General features: G+C 37.0%; 1 long non-coding RNA gene across 1 annotated transcript; it reads right to left on the minus strand.

Annotated features, from left to right (window-relative positions):
- Window positions 1–5,820: 5,820 nt before the first annotated feature.
- LOC124870966 lies at window positions 5,821–10,999 on the minus strand. The gene is made up of 3 exons (XR_007038911.1): window positions 10,672–10,999; window positions 10,419–10,464; window positions 5,821–5,939 (listed from the first exon to the last, which is right to left on the minus strand). It is a non-coding gene; the product is annotated as an uncharacterized LOC124870966 (long non-coding RNA).
- Window positions 11,000–13,362: the final 2,363 nt, after the last annotated feature.

Genomic DNA, 13,362 nt, shown 5'->3' on the forward strand with positions numbered 1-13,362 from the left:
ACATGGAGTGGGCGTATCTAAATTAAGGCGTTTCTTCACCACCAACTCTGATTGGACGAGCGAAATCAAGCGCAGCACATGATTGAACCAGCATGTGACTGTGGGCGTATTTACAGGTCAATGTCTGATTGGATGAACGTATTAGGAAGCTACGTAACAAATCAAGCGTAACATATGATTGGACGATAACAGGAAGAGATTTTTTTAAATGGACCTCTGTTGTACTTATCGAAGACAATAAGTACAAAGTTCCTTTCAATATTTAATGTGTTTGAATAAAAGAAAATTTAATTCTTTGAGGGACTTTTTCTATTTTTTCATAATTTCCGTAGTTTATTCCCTGACATCGAACTTTCATTTATTTTTATAGTTTAACGGACAAATTTATTGATACCCTGCTATTACTTTCAAAAAGAAAATCCGTTCTGGTTATTGAAATAATGTGAAACTGACCAAACTAGTTTGAAACAAATAATGAAGACATAAAAGAAAATCGAATTAAAAAATAATAAGAGTACAGTAGCCTGGAGACAAAGTATAGTTCAACCTTTCACAGCAGTCACCGCAAATGAGTGATTACTGTCATTTTCTGTGAGATTTCAGCAGCTGACTCAGGTTTGAAAGGTCACTTCTTCCCAATCCATGTTTCTGCTAAAACACACGAGTAAATTGTGTTTTAGCTTTTAGTTCTGGGTCATTATCTATCGGTGCCAGATCCAGCCTACAAACCTAGAACAGAAGTGAATCCTCCCATGTTCAACAACAGATAAAACGATCTTTCTTGTAAGCTTCATTTAAACAGAAAGCTGGTGTAGCTTTCCAGAATATCCAGTGTTGTCTCATTTATGCATATGAAGATGCATTAGCTCAGGAACTGCACTATCAGCATAAATATTAATGAAAAAAACCTCCCTACCTATCCACATACACAATCCTGATTTTAACATCAGTAATGGTTTCAGAATAAAAGCCTCCCATTCGTCCCCCACCACAATCTTTAAATGTTGTTACACAACTCAAAGCAGTTAGAAATAAAACCTGGCTTCCGGTACTCTGCCTCAAATTCTTTGGAGAATTTCTTCAATTTTAAAATTAAATTATTAGATCACCAAACACAACATTTTACAAATTAGCACTTGCAACCAGTCATTTTGACACTTTAGCACAGCAATAGCCAGAAAATGTTAATGGTTTGTTTTCCTATTTCCACTTCAATCACTGTTTGTGAGGACAGAACGCCTACACTTTAGAAATGCCCACTTTCAGTCTGCAGAGAACCCCTTCTTGTTCCACCTGCGAAAAAAAACATAAAACTTCCTGACTTTCAAAATAAATGCATTTAATGCTCCATAACCATAATATAAACTATTAAACATATAATTGAAACTCCCAATGAATGTTTATTCATTTAAAGTACTGACAGAAAAACAGGAAAATTAGAGCACAGTCAAGGACAAAGGGCACATATTGCTACACTTTTTAAGTGTGAATTCACTTTTATCAAATTAGTTTGAACTTATTTTTGTTTAAATTAAAAAGAATTTGGAAATAAAAGGAGAAACATCCTTATTTGCTTAAAATTTCTAAACATATTAACAGGGCAGCACTTGGACAAAATAAATCAGATTTGAGCCACAGAAGCTCATCACAACCTGTCATCTCTAAAGTCTTTGAGGACCTCTGAATCATCGCTTTTCTCTATGGTTTGTTCTTAAAAGCCAGAATAACTCAATGAGTATGATTGCAAGGCTGCTGAAGACCAGGGTCAAGCAATGGTTTTATAATTTGTCCAGTTTGCGGGTGGCTCTCTATTGCCCACAAGTTTCTTTCATCACCAACATTTAAACCACTGACTTAAAACTGTCAGAAGACATAAAATATGTGTTTAGGATGTAAATGCTCTTAAAGGGACTGTTTTAAAGCAATGACTGGGTTGCTAAACTGTGACATCTTTTTCAAAAGAGTTCAAATATAACACAATGTCAATCAAGAAATCAACCTCATCTTGATACTTTAATACACGTATGTAGAACATTCAAGGTTTTAGGACTGTGTGTAATGAATGTATCGTGCTATAAAAGCAAGACACTTTAAATGTCCCATTTTGTTTTGATGCAGTCACAAACTTAACATTTTATGCAAAAGACCAAGACAAAGTAATAGAAAACCTGGCAAGTGAATAAAAATAAAAATAAATAAATAGAAATTACAGCACCAATATATCGCTATTAGTTTTCCACATACAGAGAATGAATGTTTTTACAGATTTTTGTTGTAAAATAGTTCAGGCTCAGTCAGAATGGATGGTACCTGCAAACAACATTTTTTTTATAGTAATGAAATTCTTAATAGTATTTAGGTCTAGACTTTGACTCAGCCATTCTAACACATGAATTTGCTTTTATCCATTTTAGCTCTTGCTGTATTTTAGGGGTCATGCCCTGTTCTCAGATCTTTTGCTGCCTCTAACAGCTCTTTTTCCATGATTGCCCTGAATTTAGCTCCATCCATCTTCCCATCAACCCTGACCTGCTTCCCCATCCCTGCTGAAGGAAAACATCCCCACAGCATGATTCTACCACTGCCATGTTTCACCATGGGTATGGTGTGTTCAGGGTGATGTGAAACATTAGTGTTCAGGCAGTTCAGCTTTAGTTTCATCTGACCATAAAGTCCTGATTTGTGAAGTGGAAGACTAATGGCTGAGTTGGATTTTCGTTAGGGGTATCAAATTTTGAAAGTCATGCCTTATTTTCCTTCAAATTCACAGTTATTGACTGCTTATTGTTTAACGGATTAAATTATAATAAAAAACATTTGTGACCATAACCAATGAGTACGAATACATTTGTTGTATTTAAGTTTTAATTTGCTTTTATTTAAAGTATGTATCTCATACTAAGGGAAAGATTTTGAAAGTTTAGTTTCCTACATGATACAAGTTCATGTTTTACTGTAGGCTGATGATGTTTACAGGTAACCTAACCCTGGAGATGCTTCTGTTAAAGCAACCTCCTGTGATGTGGAATCGAAAGATGTTTTTAAAACAGATACAACAGAAATTTTCTGGCTTGAGACCAAAGTAAATCAAGATTAGCTCTAAGATAATCAACACCAATGATGTGAGTGTGGTTTACACGCAATTACTGCAAATTTCACAGTCATGCATAACAGAAGATAAAAGCAGGATTCATTGGAGCACTGAGTAAAGCACGCTGGCCCATGATTTTTACACTAATTTATTTTTTGTGTGACTGATAGAAAAGGGCAAACCTCCACAGGAACTTATATGACAAGTCAAATCAGAGCGACGAAGCTCAGAAACCACATGTAAGAAGACGAAGAGAGATGCACACCAAATTAGAAAAAATATTGTTAAGCCCTCTAATGGTTTTTACTTTCATTTACTAAAGGAAAGGGTCTATGTCTACAAATGTGAAATGTATTACCCAAGACAACCAGCAGAGGTGGCTGTAGGCTATTAAATGCCTGCTTTTTTCCCCAGATTTGAAGGATGTATCCGTCATTGCCCACCATATCCCATGATTCATTGCGGGTCGTAGTTATACTGGTCGTAGTTCAAACGGAAGTAGTAATAGCAGAGGAGAGAGAAAAGCTGTGAAATGGTTCGATATATTATGTTTTTTGTGAAACAAAATTTACTTAGGTGAGAATTTTGGGCGAGAATGTTGCTGTGTAAACACTGAAATAAATGTTCGGTTCACCCAGATATTGCTTAATTGGAAAAGTTATCGACGTGGAGAAGTCTACTCCCACTGCGCTAACAGTCGGCTCGCCTCGCCTTAGACTCAGTTCCCTCAGCTCCTCTACCCTCCCAGGTGCAGCCTGCTGGTATCCAATAATCAGCATCCCCAACATATAGATTCTCCTACCGCTCTGTGGTTAATACACTCTGTATTCCCAGTTGAGTTCGTGTTGGGTTATTCATCTCCCTTGTTTTCTTGTTTTTGTTTTAAAGTTTATTTCCCTTCCCTGCTGCCAGCTATGTTCCTGCATTAAGTTCCTCACCACACCTTAAACATGACAGTCCTCTCAATATTAGTTCTCTTTAAAAAATAGTTTAAAAAATGTCTGCTTAAAGAAAAATTTTAAAAAAGTCACATTTCAGCAAACAGAAAATACTGCATGTAGTTTATTTATGTCTTTAGGTGCAGTTGAGGACAAACCCTCTTTGAAATTTAGTTTTATTTTCCACTTTTTTTCTAAGCACTTAAAGTCATATCATTTCTAAACAAACCAGTTTTCTTTAGAAAGAATAAAATATTAATTTGCACAACATAACTTGGCATGTCTCCTGGTCCCATGGCCAATCAGTGAACGTCTGTCTGGTCAGCGTACCTGATTGTACCTGCTCAGGAGCACTGACCAAAAAAGTAGGTACCGGTACCGAAATCAACAGTAATGGGAACACTCGCAAAGCGGGCCAAGTGGAGTGGATTCAACCTAAACAGAGCCTCTGGAAAAAGGGAAAATGGTGGTGAGAGTATTATGCTGAGGAGATTATTCTATTGTATCCGGAAATCTGAATTTTGTCAAGGTGGAGTTTTGAAGAAGTAAGTACATGTGAAGATTATGGAAGAAAAACTGAAGCAGCCAGCAGCAAAAAACTGAATCTGGGTCATCAATTTGTCATCTAACACGACAATGGTCCAAAACATACGTTGCTGCTGGCGAAGAACGACCTCCATAAAGCCAAAGATACCAGAAGGCCATCAAATCTGAAGGAGCTTAGGAGATTTGCCAGAGCACAACAAACCGGGGTTCCTCAGGATCAGGAGATGTGTCAGAGATGTACTGAAAACTACAACAAAGCACCGCAGGGTGCTGTCCAGCAAAAAAGGAAAGATAAACAATGACATGAGGGGGGCTGTTTCTTGATCTTGCAAGTTTTTGTGGAAAAATTATTTTCCTGTATGCAGAGTAAAATAAGTTAAACCCCAAAAATTTGCCTAGAATGTTTGAAAAAGCCTTATTAAACATAATTTGCTTTGTTGAACAGCACCAGGTAGATCATTTAAAAAGCAACAGCATTTTAAAGGGTGACTAATAATTTTGTCCTCAAATAGATGCCTTAATTCAGCTGTGACATTTATTGGTGTCTCATCATACCTGTTTCATAACTGAGCTTAATGAAATGTAAAAGATTCAGCAACAAATGTGACTCAGGTGAATCCTGAGCATGTTAATGTGTGAATAACAATAAAGATCAGGTCACTGAATGCATTCGTGATCTTTTTTTACAGGAACCTCAGTAACGTCCTGTTTATTGCTCAGTTCGCAGCTGGCTTTGTGAGGCCTGAAGCATTTATTAGCATGTAGAGGTGGTAGAGATCCAGTCATATGTGGGAGGCATTATGATGCCAGGTGTGAACACAGGTACTTAGAGACGTGCACATGGACACATGATTATACCAGAGCTGAAAAGACACATCTAAATCAGGGGGTTTTATTTTAATTGTTTGCAAAAAAATATTTGAGCCACATTAAAAGCATGATTTACAGGACGTCAGTAAGGACAGATTAAATCTGAAATTGATTAGACAGTAAAGGAAAAGCAGTCGGTTCTTCTCCTTAATTATCCTTACTGTTAAAGAGTGTGGTTAGTCTAAAATAAAAGCTGGTGTTAGTCATCTCCAAAGGTTCTGATACAAATGTAGCAATTTTCTCAAAGATGTCAGGACATTTCCCTCTCGTACAGTGCTGTTAAAAACTAGCTGTCCCCTCAAAGACTTCTTCTGTTCACGACTTTGTGTTTCAGATAAAACATCAGACTAGGCCGCTCCAAAACCTTCATATTTTATTTATTTGAGCCATTCAGAGGTGAATTTGCTTCAAATCCTTGTCCTGCTGCATAACCCAAAAGTGTGCTTCAGCTGAAGGTCACAAGCTGATGGCCAGAGATTCTCCTTCAGGGTTTTCTGGTAGGGAGGAGAAAACATACTTCCAACAATCACAGCAAGCCATCCACATCCTGAAGAAGCAAAGCAACACAACACTACCACCACCATGCTTGACTCTTTTCTGAAATGCTCTGTAAGCTATACACCAGATGTAGGGGGTTGCATGTTGTTCAAGACATTTTAAATATAAATATGTACATTTGGTGGGAAATCATCAAGTATTTTTTAAAGTAAATATGCACAGTCATGGTCATTATTAGACTTTTTTTTGGAAATTCACTATATATTGATTAATTAAACACATGCAGATAAAGGTTTATTTTTGTTAGCTATGATGATTTTCTGCTTCTAATTAATAAAGACATGACATTTAGGATTAGAATATTACATCAGACCAAAAAAACTTAATACAGAAATGTGGGCTTAACGAAAAGTTTGTTTAATACCTCTTTAAAGGTTGTTATTTTCAAAAGATTCTTTTAATCTGACAAACAAGCCTCATCAGAATGCCTATTCTAATTCACTGAATATGATTGTATTAGATACAGTGTTATTACAAAGGAAGGGTTGAATGTTTTCACCAAGGTCTTGGAGGTCATCCAGATGGCTCTAAACATTTCCAGAATGATTTAACTTCTAATTCGCTTTTAATTTATTTTAGATCAGGGCATGATGTATTGCTTCGTGTTGTTAGACAAGTTCTATTTAGTGGTTTCATTATACTGCAGGCCTGGCGATCATCACACTTGAGTCTAGTTTGTGAAGTTGGACCAAAATAAATTGTATTTATTGTCAGTTAATACATGATTTAACAAGGGGAAGTGTGGCAGTTATTTTTTCACATAGGACAGGTTATTTTGCATAGGTTTTCCTTTGTGTTTCCATTTTATTAATGAAACTTTTAAGTGGGACAAAAAAAGCCTGAAGAAATCTAAATACTTTTTCACAGCACTGTGTAAAAGGAAACAATTTATTTTATCCAAACAGATTTGTAACTCCAGAAGCTGCAGTTCTCAAACATTTCATATTTTGACAAGTTCAAATACCTCTCATTCAGTGGAGCACTATTTACTTTCTTGTTTCATTTAAAGTCAGAAATCAAACTATGTAGCCAACCTCATCTGTCTTTTCATCTTGTTTTTTAAGAACTGAAACATTACTGAAACAATATTGATTATTAAAGAGATTTGTTCAGCAAAGTCAAAATAGATTTTCTTTTCTGAAATTCTTGGCATTGTTAAGAATAAAGGAAGAAAAAAAAAAAAGAAAAATGTGTCTTTTTCTGAGAAAAGGTTCTTTTTTGTATTTCTCAATGTAGATAAGGCACCTTTTATAGCTCAGCAGCTCATTTGTGTATATTGCCATCTTGTGGACAACTTTGAAACTGCATAGACTGGACGAACGAACGAACGAATGAATGAATGAATGAATGAATGAATGAATGAAAATACATACAGTACAGACCAAAAGTTTGGACACACCTCATTCAAAGAGTTTTCTTTATTTTCATGACTATGAATATTGTAGCTTCACACTGAAGGCATCAAAACTATGAATTAAAACGTGGAATTATATACTGAACAAAAACGTGTGAAACAACTGAAAATATGTCTTATATTCTAGGTTCTTCAAGGTAGCCACCTTTTGCTTTGATTACTGCTCCACACACTCTTGGCATTCTGCTGATGAGCTTCAAGAGGTAGTCACCTGAAATGGTTTTCACTTCACAGGTGTGCCCTGTCAGGTTTAATAAGTGGGATTTCAAGCCTTATAAATGGGGTTGGGACCATCAGTTGTGTTGTGCAGGAGGTGGATACAGTACACAGCTGATAGTCCCGCTGAATAGATTGAATTTGTATTATGGCAAGAAAAAAGCCGCTAAGTAAAGAAAAACGAGTGGCCATCATTACTTTAAGAAATGAAGGTCAGTCAGTCCGAACAATTGGGAAAACTTTGAAAGTGTCCCCAAGTGCAGTCGCAAAAACCATCAAGCGCTACAAAGAAACTGGCTCACATGAGGACCGCCCCAGGAAAGGAAGAGCAAGAGTCACCTCTGCTGCGGACGATAAGTTAATCCGAGTCACCAGCCTCAGAAATCGCAGGTTAACAGCAGCTCAGATTAGAGAACAGGTCAATGCCACACAGAGTTCTAGCAGCAGATTCATCTCTAGAACAACTGTTAAGAGGAGACTGTGTGAATCAGGCCTTCATGGTAAAATAGTTGCTAGGAAACCACTGCTGAGGACAGGCAACAAGCAGAAGAGACTTGTTTGGGCAAAAGAACACAAGGAATGGACATTAGACCAGTGGAAACCTGTGCTTTGGTCTGATGAGTCCAAGTTTGAGATCTTTGGTTCCAACCACCGTGTCTTTGTGCGGCGCAGAAGAGGTGAACGGATGGACTCTACATGCCTGGTTCCCACCGTGAAGCATGGAGGAGGAGGTGTGATGGTGTGGGGGTGCTTTGCTGGCAACACTGTTGGGGATTTATTCAAAATTGAAGACATACTGAACCAGCATGGCTACCACAGCATCTTGCAGCGGCATGCTATTCCATCCGGTTTGCGTTTAGTTGGACCATCATTTATTTTTCAACAGGACAATGACCTCAAACACACCTCCAGGCTTTGTAAGGGCTATTTGATCAAGAAGGAGAGTGATGGGGTGCTGCACCAGATGACCTGGCCTCCACAGTCACCGGACCTGAACCCAATTGAGATGGTTTGGGGTGAGCTGGACCGCAGAGTGAAGGCAAGAGGGCCAACAAGTGCTAAGCATCTCTGGGAACTCCTTCAAGACTGTTGGAAAACCATTTCAGGTGACTACCTCTTGAAGCTCATCAACAGAATGCCAAGAGTGTGCGGAGCAGTAATCAAAGCAAAAGGTGGCTGCTTTGAAGAACCTAGAATATAAGACATATTTTCTGTTGTTTCACACTTTTTTGTTCAGTATATAATTCCACATGTGTTAATTCAGAGTTTTGATGCCTTCAGTGTGAAGCTACAATATTCATAGTCATAAAAATAAAGAAAACTCTTTGAATGAGGTGTGTCCAAACTTTTGGTCTGTACTGTAGATATTTTCGATCTTCATTCTACAACCACCGTAGATTGTGTTTAGCTAATAATGAAACAAAATGACAACTTTTTAATAACATTTACTGTGACCACAGCCACATCCATCATGGACAAGTTTGTTACTAAAACTCCCCATTCAAGGATCTACGAATGTAAATGTTTTACAAATGGAAGATAACGGAAATCAGAGAGTTTAAAGATGGCAGGATGTGTCTGTTTATGGGCTCAAGTTCTTTTGATTTTGGATATCCTATATTTCATGCTAAATCACATGTCAAAAGCTGTCCGTTTTTTTTCAAAGCATTGTTTGGATCATTGTTCACTTGGAACACTAAACAGGTTTCATCCATTTGACCAACACTGTCTTTTCAGAAATAAAGAGTTAGGCTACGATGTTAAGGAACAACCCAGGAACCAGTGTCCCTGTCTCTAGCGAAGCAAGTTTTACATCAATATGGACTAGGAGGGGGTAGAACAAGAAAGTGCCTGCTCTACAAACTCCACAGAAATGTGCATGTCCTCACATCAACAAAGCCAAATGGCTTTCTGGAGAAATTTTTTTTTTCAGAGGAGACAAAGATTGAGCTATTTGGCCACAGTGGTAACAAAAAGAGAAGTGAGGCTTTCAAACATAAGAAGACTACAACAACTGTCAAGCATAGTGGTGGCAGCATCTTGCTGAGGGTCTGTTTAGTTGCTGGCTGTATTGTTGCAATGCACATAGTGGATAGAATACTGATGAACTTCACCTCAAATTAGTAAAACGGGGGTGTTTCAAAAGGGTAATGATCCCAAACAGGCATCAGAGCTGGTTTTAGAATGTGAAGGGTAACATTGGACATCTGGAATGACCTTCCAAACACCCCAACCCGGACTCCACTGAGTCCTTTGAATAGAAACTGGGTCCCTCTCAGGGAACCAACCAATTTAAATCAATTCAAACAAGAATAATCAAATACCTCACAAGAATCACGCCGGTAGCTTATTTCTGGCAACTGTTTGATTGGGGAGAAACTTGCTAAGTTAGACATTTAACCAACCATTACAGGGGGTGTACCAATATGTTTAGGCTTGTATGTATACTTTTGGCCCTGTATGGATAAGAGAAAACCAAGTATAAATTCAAGCTTGTGCGTTAAATCTTTTTTTGTTTTTCTAAATCATTGCAGTGATGTGTTGTGTAATATTTCCTCTCTGAAAATCAAATAGTATAGGACCCATGCCCATAATGACTTTCTATGAAACTGTTGAGCTGTAAACACCATCCATTTAAAATGGAGAGATAAATATTAATGTGTTACATAATTACAGGTGTCTAGACACGTGAGAACAGTACCTGTCTATTCTCAGCTAATGCATTGATGGATATTTAAAAAACAGACAACTAGGGGACGTGGTCTGTAAATCCTCAGCAAAATACCTTCCTGTTCATTCTGCATCTCTCAACACTGCGGCCTGAGACATCTCTGCAACACAAAGACGCACTCATGGTTACTGCAATCAGCTGGACAACCATCAACACTTTCATATCAACCTTTCACCTGTAAGGTCACAACATTCGGAAACAGTTTCTAAGGTTTCCCAATGCGCTCCTTGCGGATAATCTGCATCAGCAGGAGTGCAGAAAGACTGCTGTGTGATACACTGGGTGAGACAATGAAGCTAAAGTCTACCTTCTCCTGGTTAAATCTTCACGGAGCTCCTGCAGTCCACTGCCTGTCTTCTGATGGGCGACGGACTCAGAAATCTCTTTTCATCAGGGATAAAATGAGCTTGGAAAAGACTTGCTCCTGGTTTTGGCTTTCTCCATCAAGGTCATTCCCACTTAGGAGTGTTTGAACCACAAAACCAAGTCTGCTGACAAACTGCTAGACTAAATCTATAAAAAGCATTTTCCCCCCAAAAAAGGATAATTGTATGTTTTCATGCCCTGATTTTCCCTCAAATGCTCATGAGAATCTAACAAGGTTTGGTATTAAAGCAACAGAAAACATCACTGATTTTGTTTCCAAAACTCTTAGAAGCTGAATGAAACCTGTTGCCATGGCAACCCGTTCTGGATGATGCAGCCTTAAAAAGCCAAGAAGGGGGGCAAACAGAACTGCTTTGGGAAAAAAAAAAAAAAATGATGTTTACAGCTAACCCTAACTTAAATTATGGCACCCAGGTTGTGAAATCCTCTTTTGTGTTCCAGCACTGGACCTGAATGTTTACTGGTTATCACAATGTGTGATTAAATGCTGATTTCAAACAGAACCAGTCAAATCTATATAATACTCTGCATACATTTTCTTTAGATTTTATTCAGTCTTTCCGAGTAGAAATTATGTAAATTTACCAGCTAAAAACCATCAAAAAAATTGTTAAATTCTTACCAACTTCCAAAATGTACTTTTTTATTGATTTGTAAATATAATTCTGCCCAAAATAAGGAATTGGAATTAGTGTCATACATTTAACATTTGTCAGTCTGGAGTCACCCTTTGTAATACACGTTTAAACTTACAAGCTTGTGAGTCTGTCCAATGTCAGCTCATGCTTGCTCAGAAGGAGGGATTGCTGCAAAGTCAATGATTCTTTGCAACTGTCTGGGCTTCTGTAGAAAGGTCATTTTTTATTGATGGGTTTTATATGATATGGTGTCTTTGACTGTACTGTATTGTAATGAGAAATATATTTGGATCTTAATGTGAGTACATTCTTTTTAATCTGAATGGAATTTGGCCCAAATTAGATTGTGCATAAACTGAATTGGACCCGCACCTTCACTGTTTCTTACATTAAGTTATCTGCTTTGTCCTCCATATTAAGAGAAACAAAAAATAAATATGACAAAAACAAACAAGTGGGAATTACTAACGTTTGACTGAACAAAAGACTTCAGTTAATATCTAAAGTTACCAAAGAGTGGCTAGTATTTATTTTAGAATTTATCCTCCATTGAGCATTACATTTAAATGTATATTCTGCTTTATTAAGATTTGAATAACTGTATTGGCTAATAATTAATCAAGTTTTTTTAATGGTGTATTACCGACTGCCTCAGTACTTGTTTCTTCTTGGCATGTACTCACATATTGTTATCATTATTAATGTGCAAGTATATTTTAGCATTTTTGTCAGTTTTTATTGGTTATGATTTTACCTATGCGATGATTTTGGGATTACATTTCTTAATTATTAATATTGAATATTGCCTTATTGAGCACTTTGGCTTACACTCATGTTTTATAAGGGTCATAAAAACTGAACTGAGGTGATTTTCTTGGGAAATCATTTTGTATCAGCATTCTCTATAAAACCTGAATTGTTGCTATTAATATTAGCAGTATGCTGTGAGCTGATAATCCTGTATGGATTATTTTTAAAGCTGTAATCTCAGAAGAGAATTTTATGAATATTTTAGTTCATACATTTTATTATAATACTGCCTCCATTAGATAGGAGATATGTACACTTTTGACAGATTTTTGCAAATGTCACTGATCGGCCTGATGAGGGTGCTGTAATCAAAGTTCTTTCTTGCTATAATCTCCGATAAAACAATTATTTGTGATTATTTATTGGTAGTGTGCCTTACATTAGGTCCATTTGTCTTATAGAGATTTAATATTATGAGTCTGTTATGTGTTTAATCAAAAGTCCCATATTCTAAGCATACACATTATGTGAAGCTATTAAAAAAAAAGTAAAAATACTTAGCTGTTTGCAAAAGTTCCAGTGACATCTTTTCTAAGATGATCAAAAATCATCTTAAAAATAGCATGCTTAGATTAACTCAAAAAACATATTACTGGCTCATGGCAACATGTTGATCAAAGCAGATGTTTAACCATCATCTCCATAAACTTGGCCCTGACTCGGTGCCATCTTAGATTCTCTCCTTCATTATTAAGTGCAGCATTTCCACAGGCACCTCTCAGGTTTCCCTTTTACTCATCCCTCAAGTGTGCATGTCTACGGTTACCTCTTTGTTTAAATTATTGAGCTGACTGTATGCTTCTTTATCAGTGCAATTTCTTTAATCACTGCTTTTAAATGTGCAAGCTTTTAATTGAGACCCTTGTCAGGAGACCCTTGAAGTCTGAACTCTATAAACTCACTTTTTACCGGCAAATGAAACCTATATAGGGTATCCTCATGCAAGATGAGTAGTAAAAACAGTTCTATTGAATATATAACAAACCACTAAGTGGCTACTATACAAGTACCTACGTGATTCATGTTGGAGAAACCAAGGAAAAATGGAAGTGATTAATGAGTCTGCAGGAAAAACACGTTCTCATGCCTCTACCCATATTCATATTAAAAGGAGGAAAAAGAAACAACAAACATTGACCAGTTATGCATCAGACTGCATGTTC

Source organism: Girardinichthys multiradiatus, chromosome 7 (genome assembly GCF_021462225.1).
Source record: "Girardinichthys multiradiatus isolate DD_20200921_A chromosome 7, DD_fGirMul_XY1, whole genome shotgun sequence".
In the NCBI taxonomy this organism is placed as follows: domain Eukaryota; kingdom Metazoa; phylum Chordata; class Actinopteri; order Cyprinodontiformes; family Goodeidae; genus Girardinichthys; species Girardinichthys multiradiatus.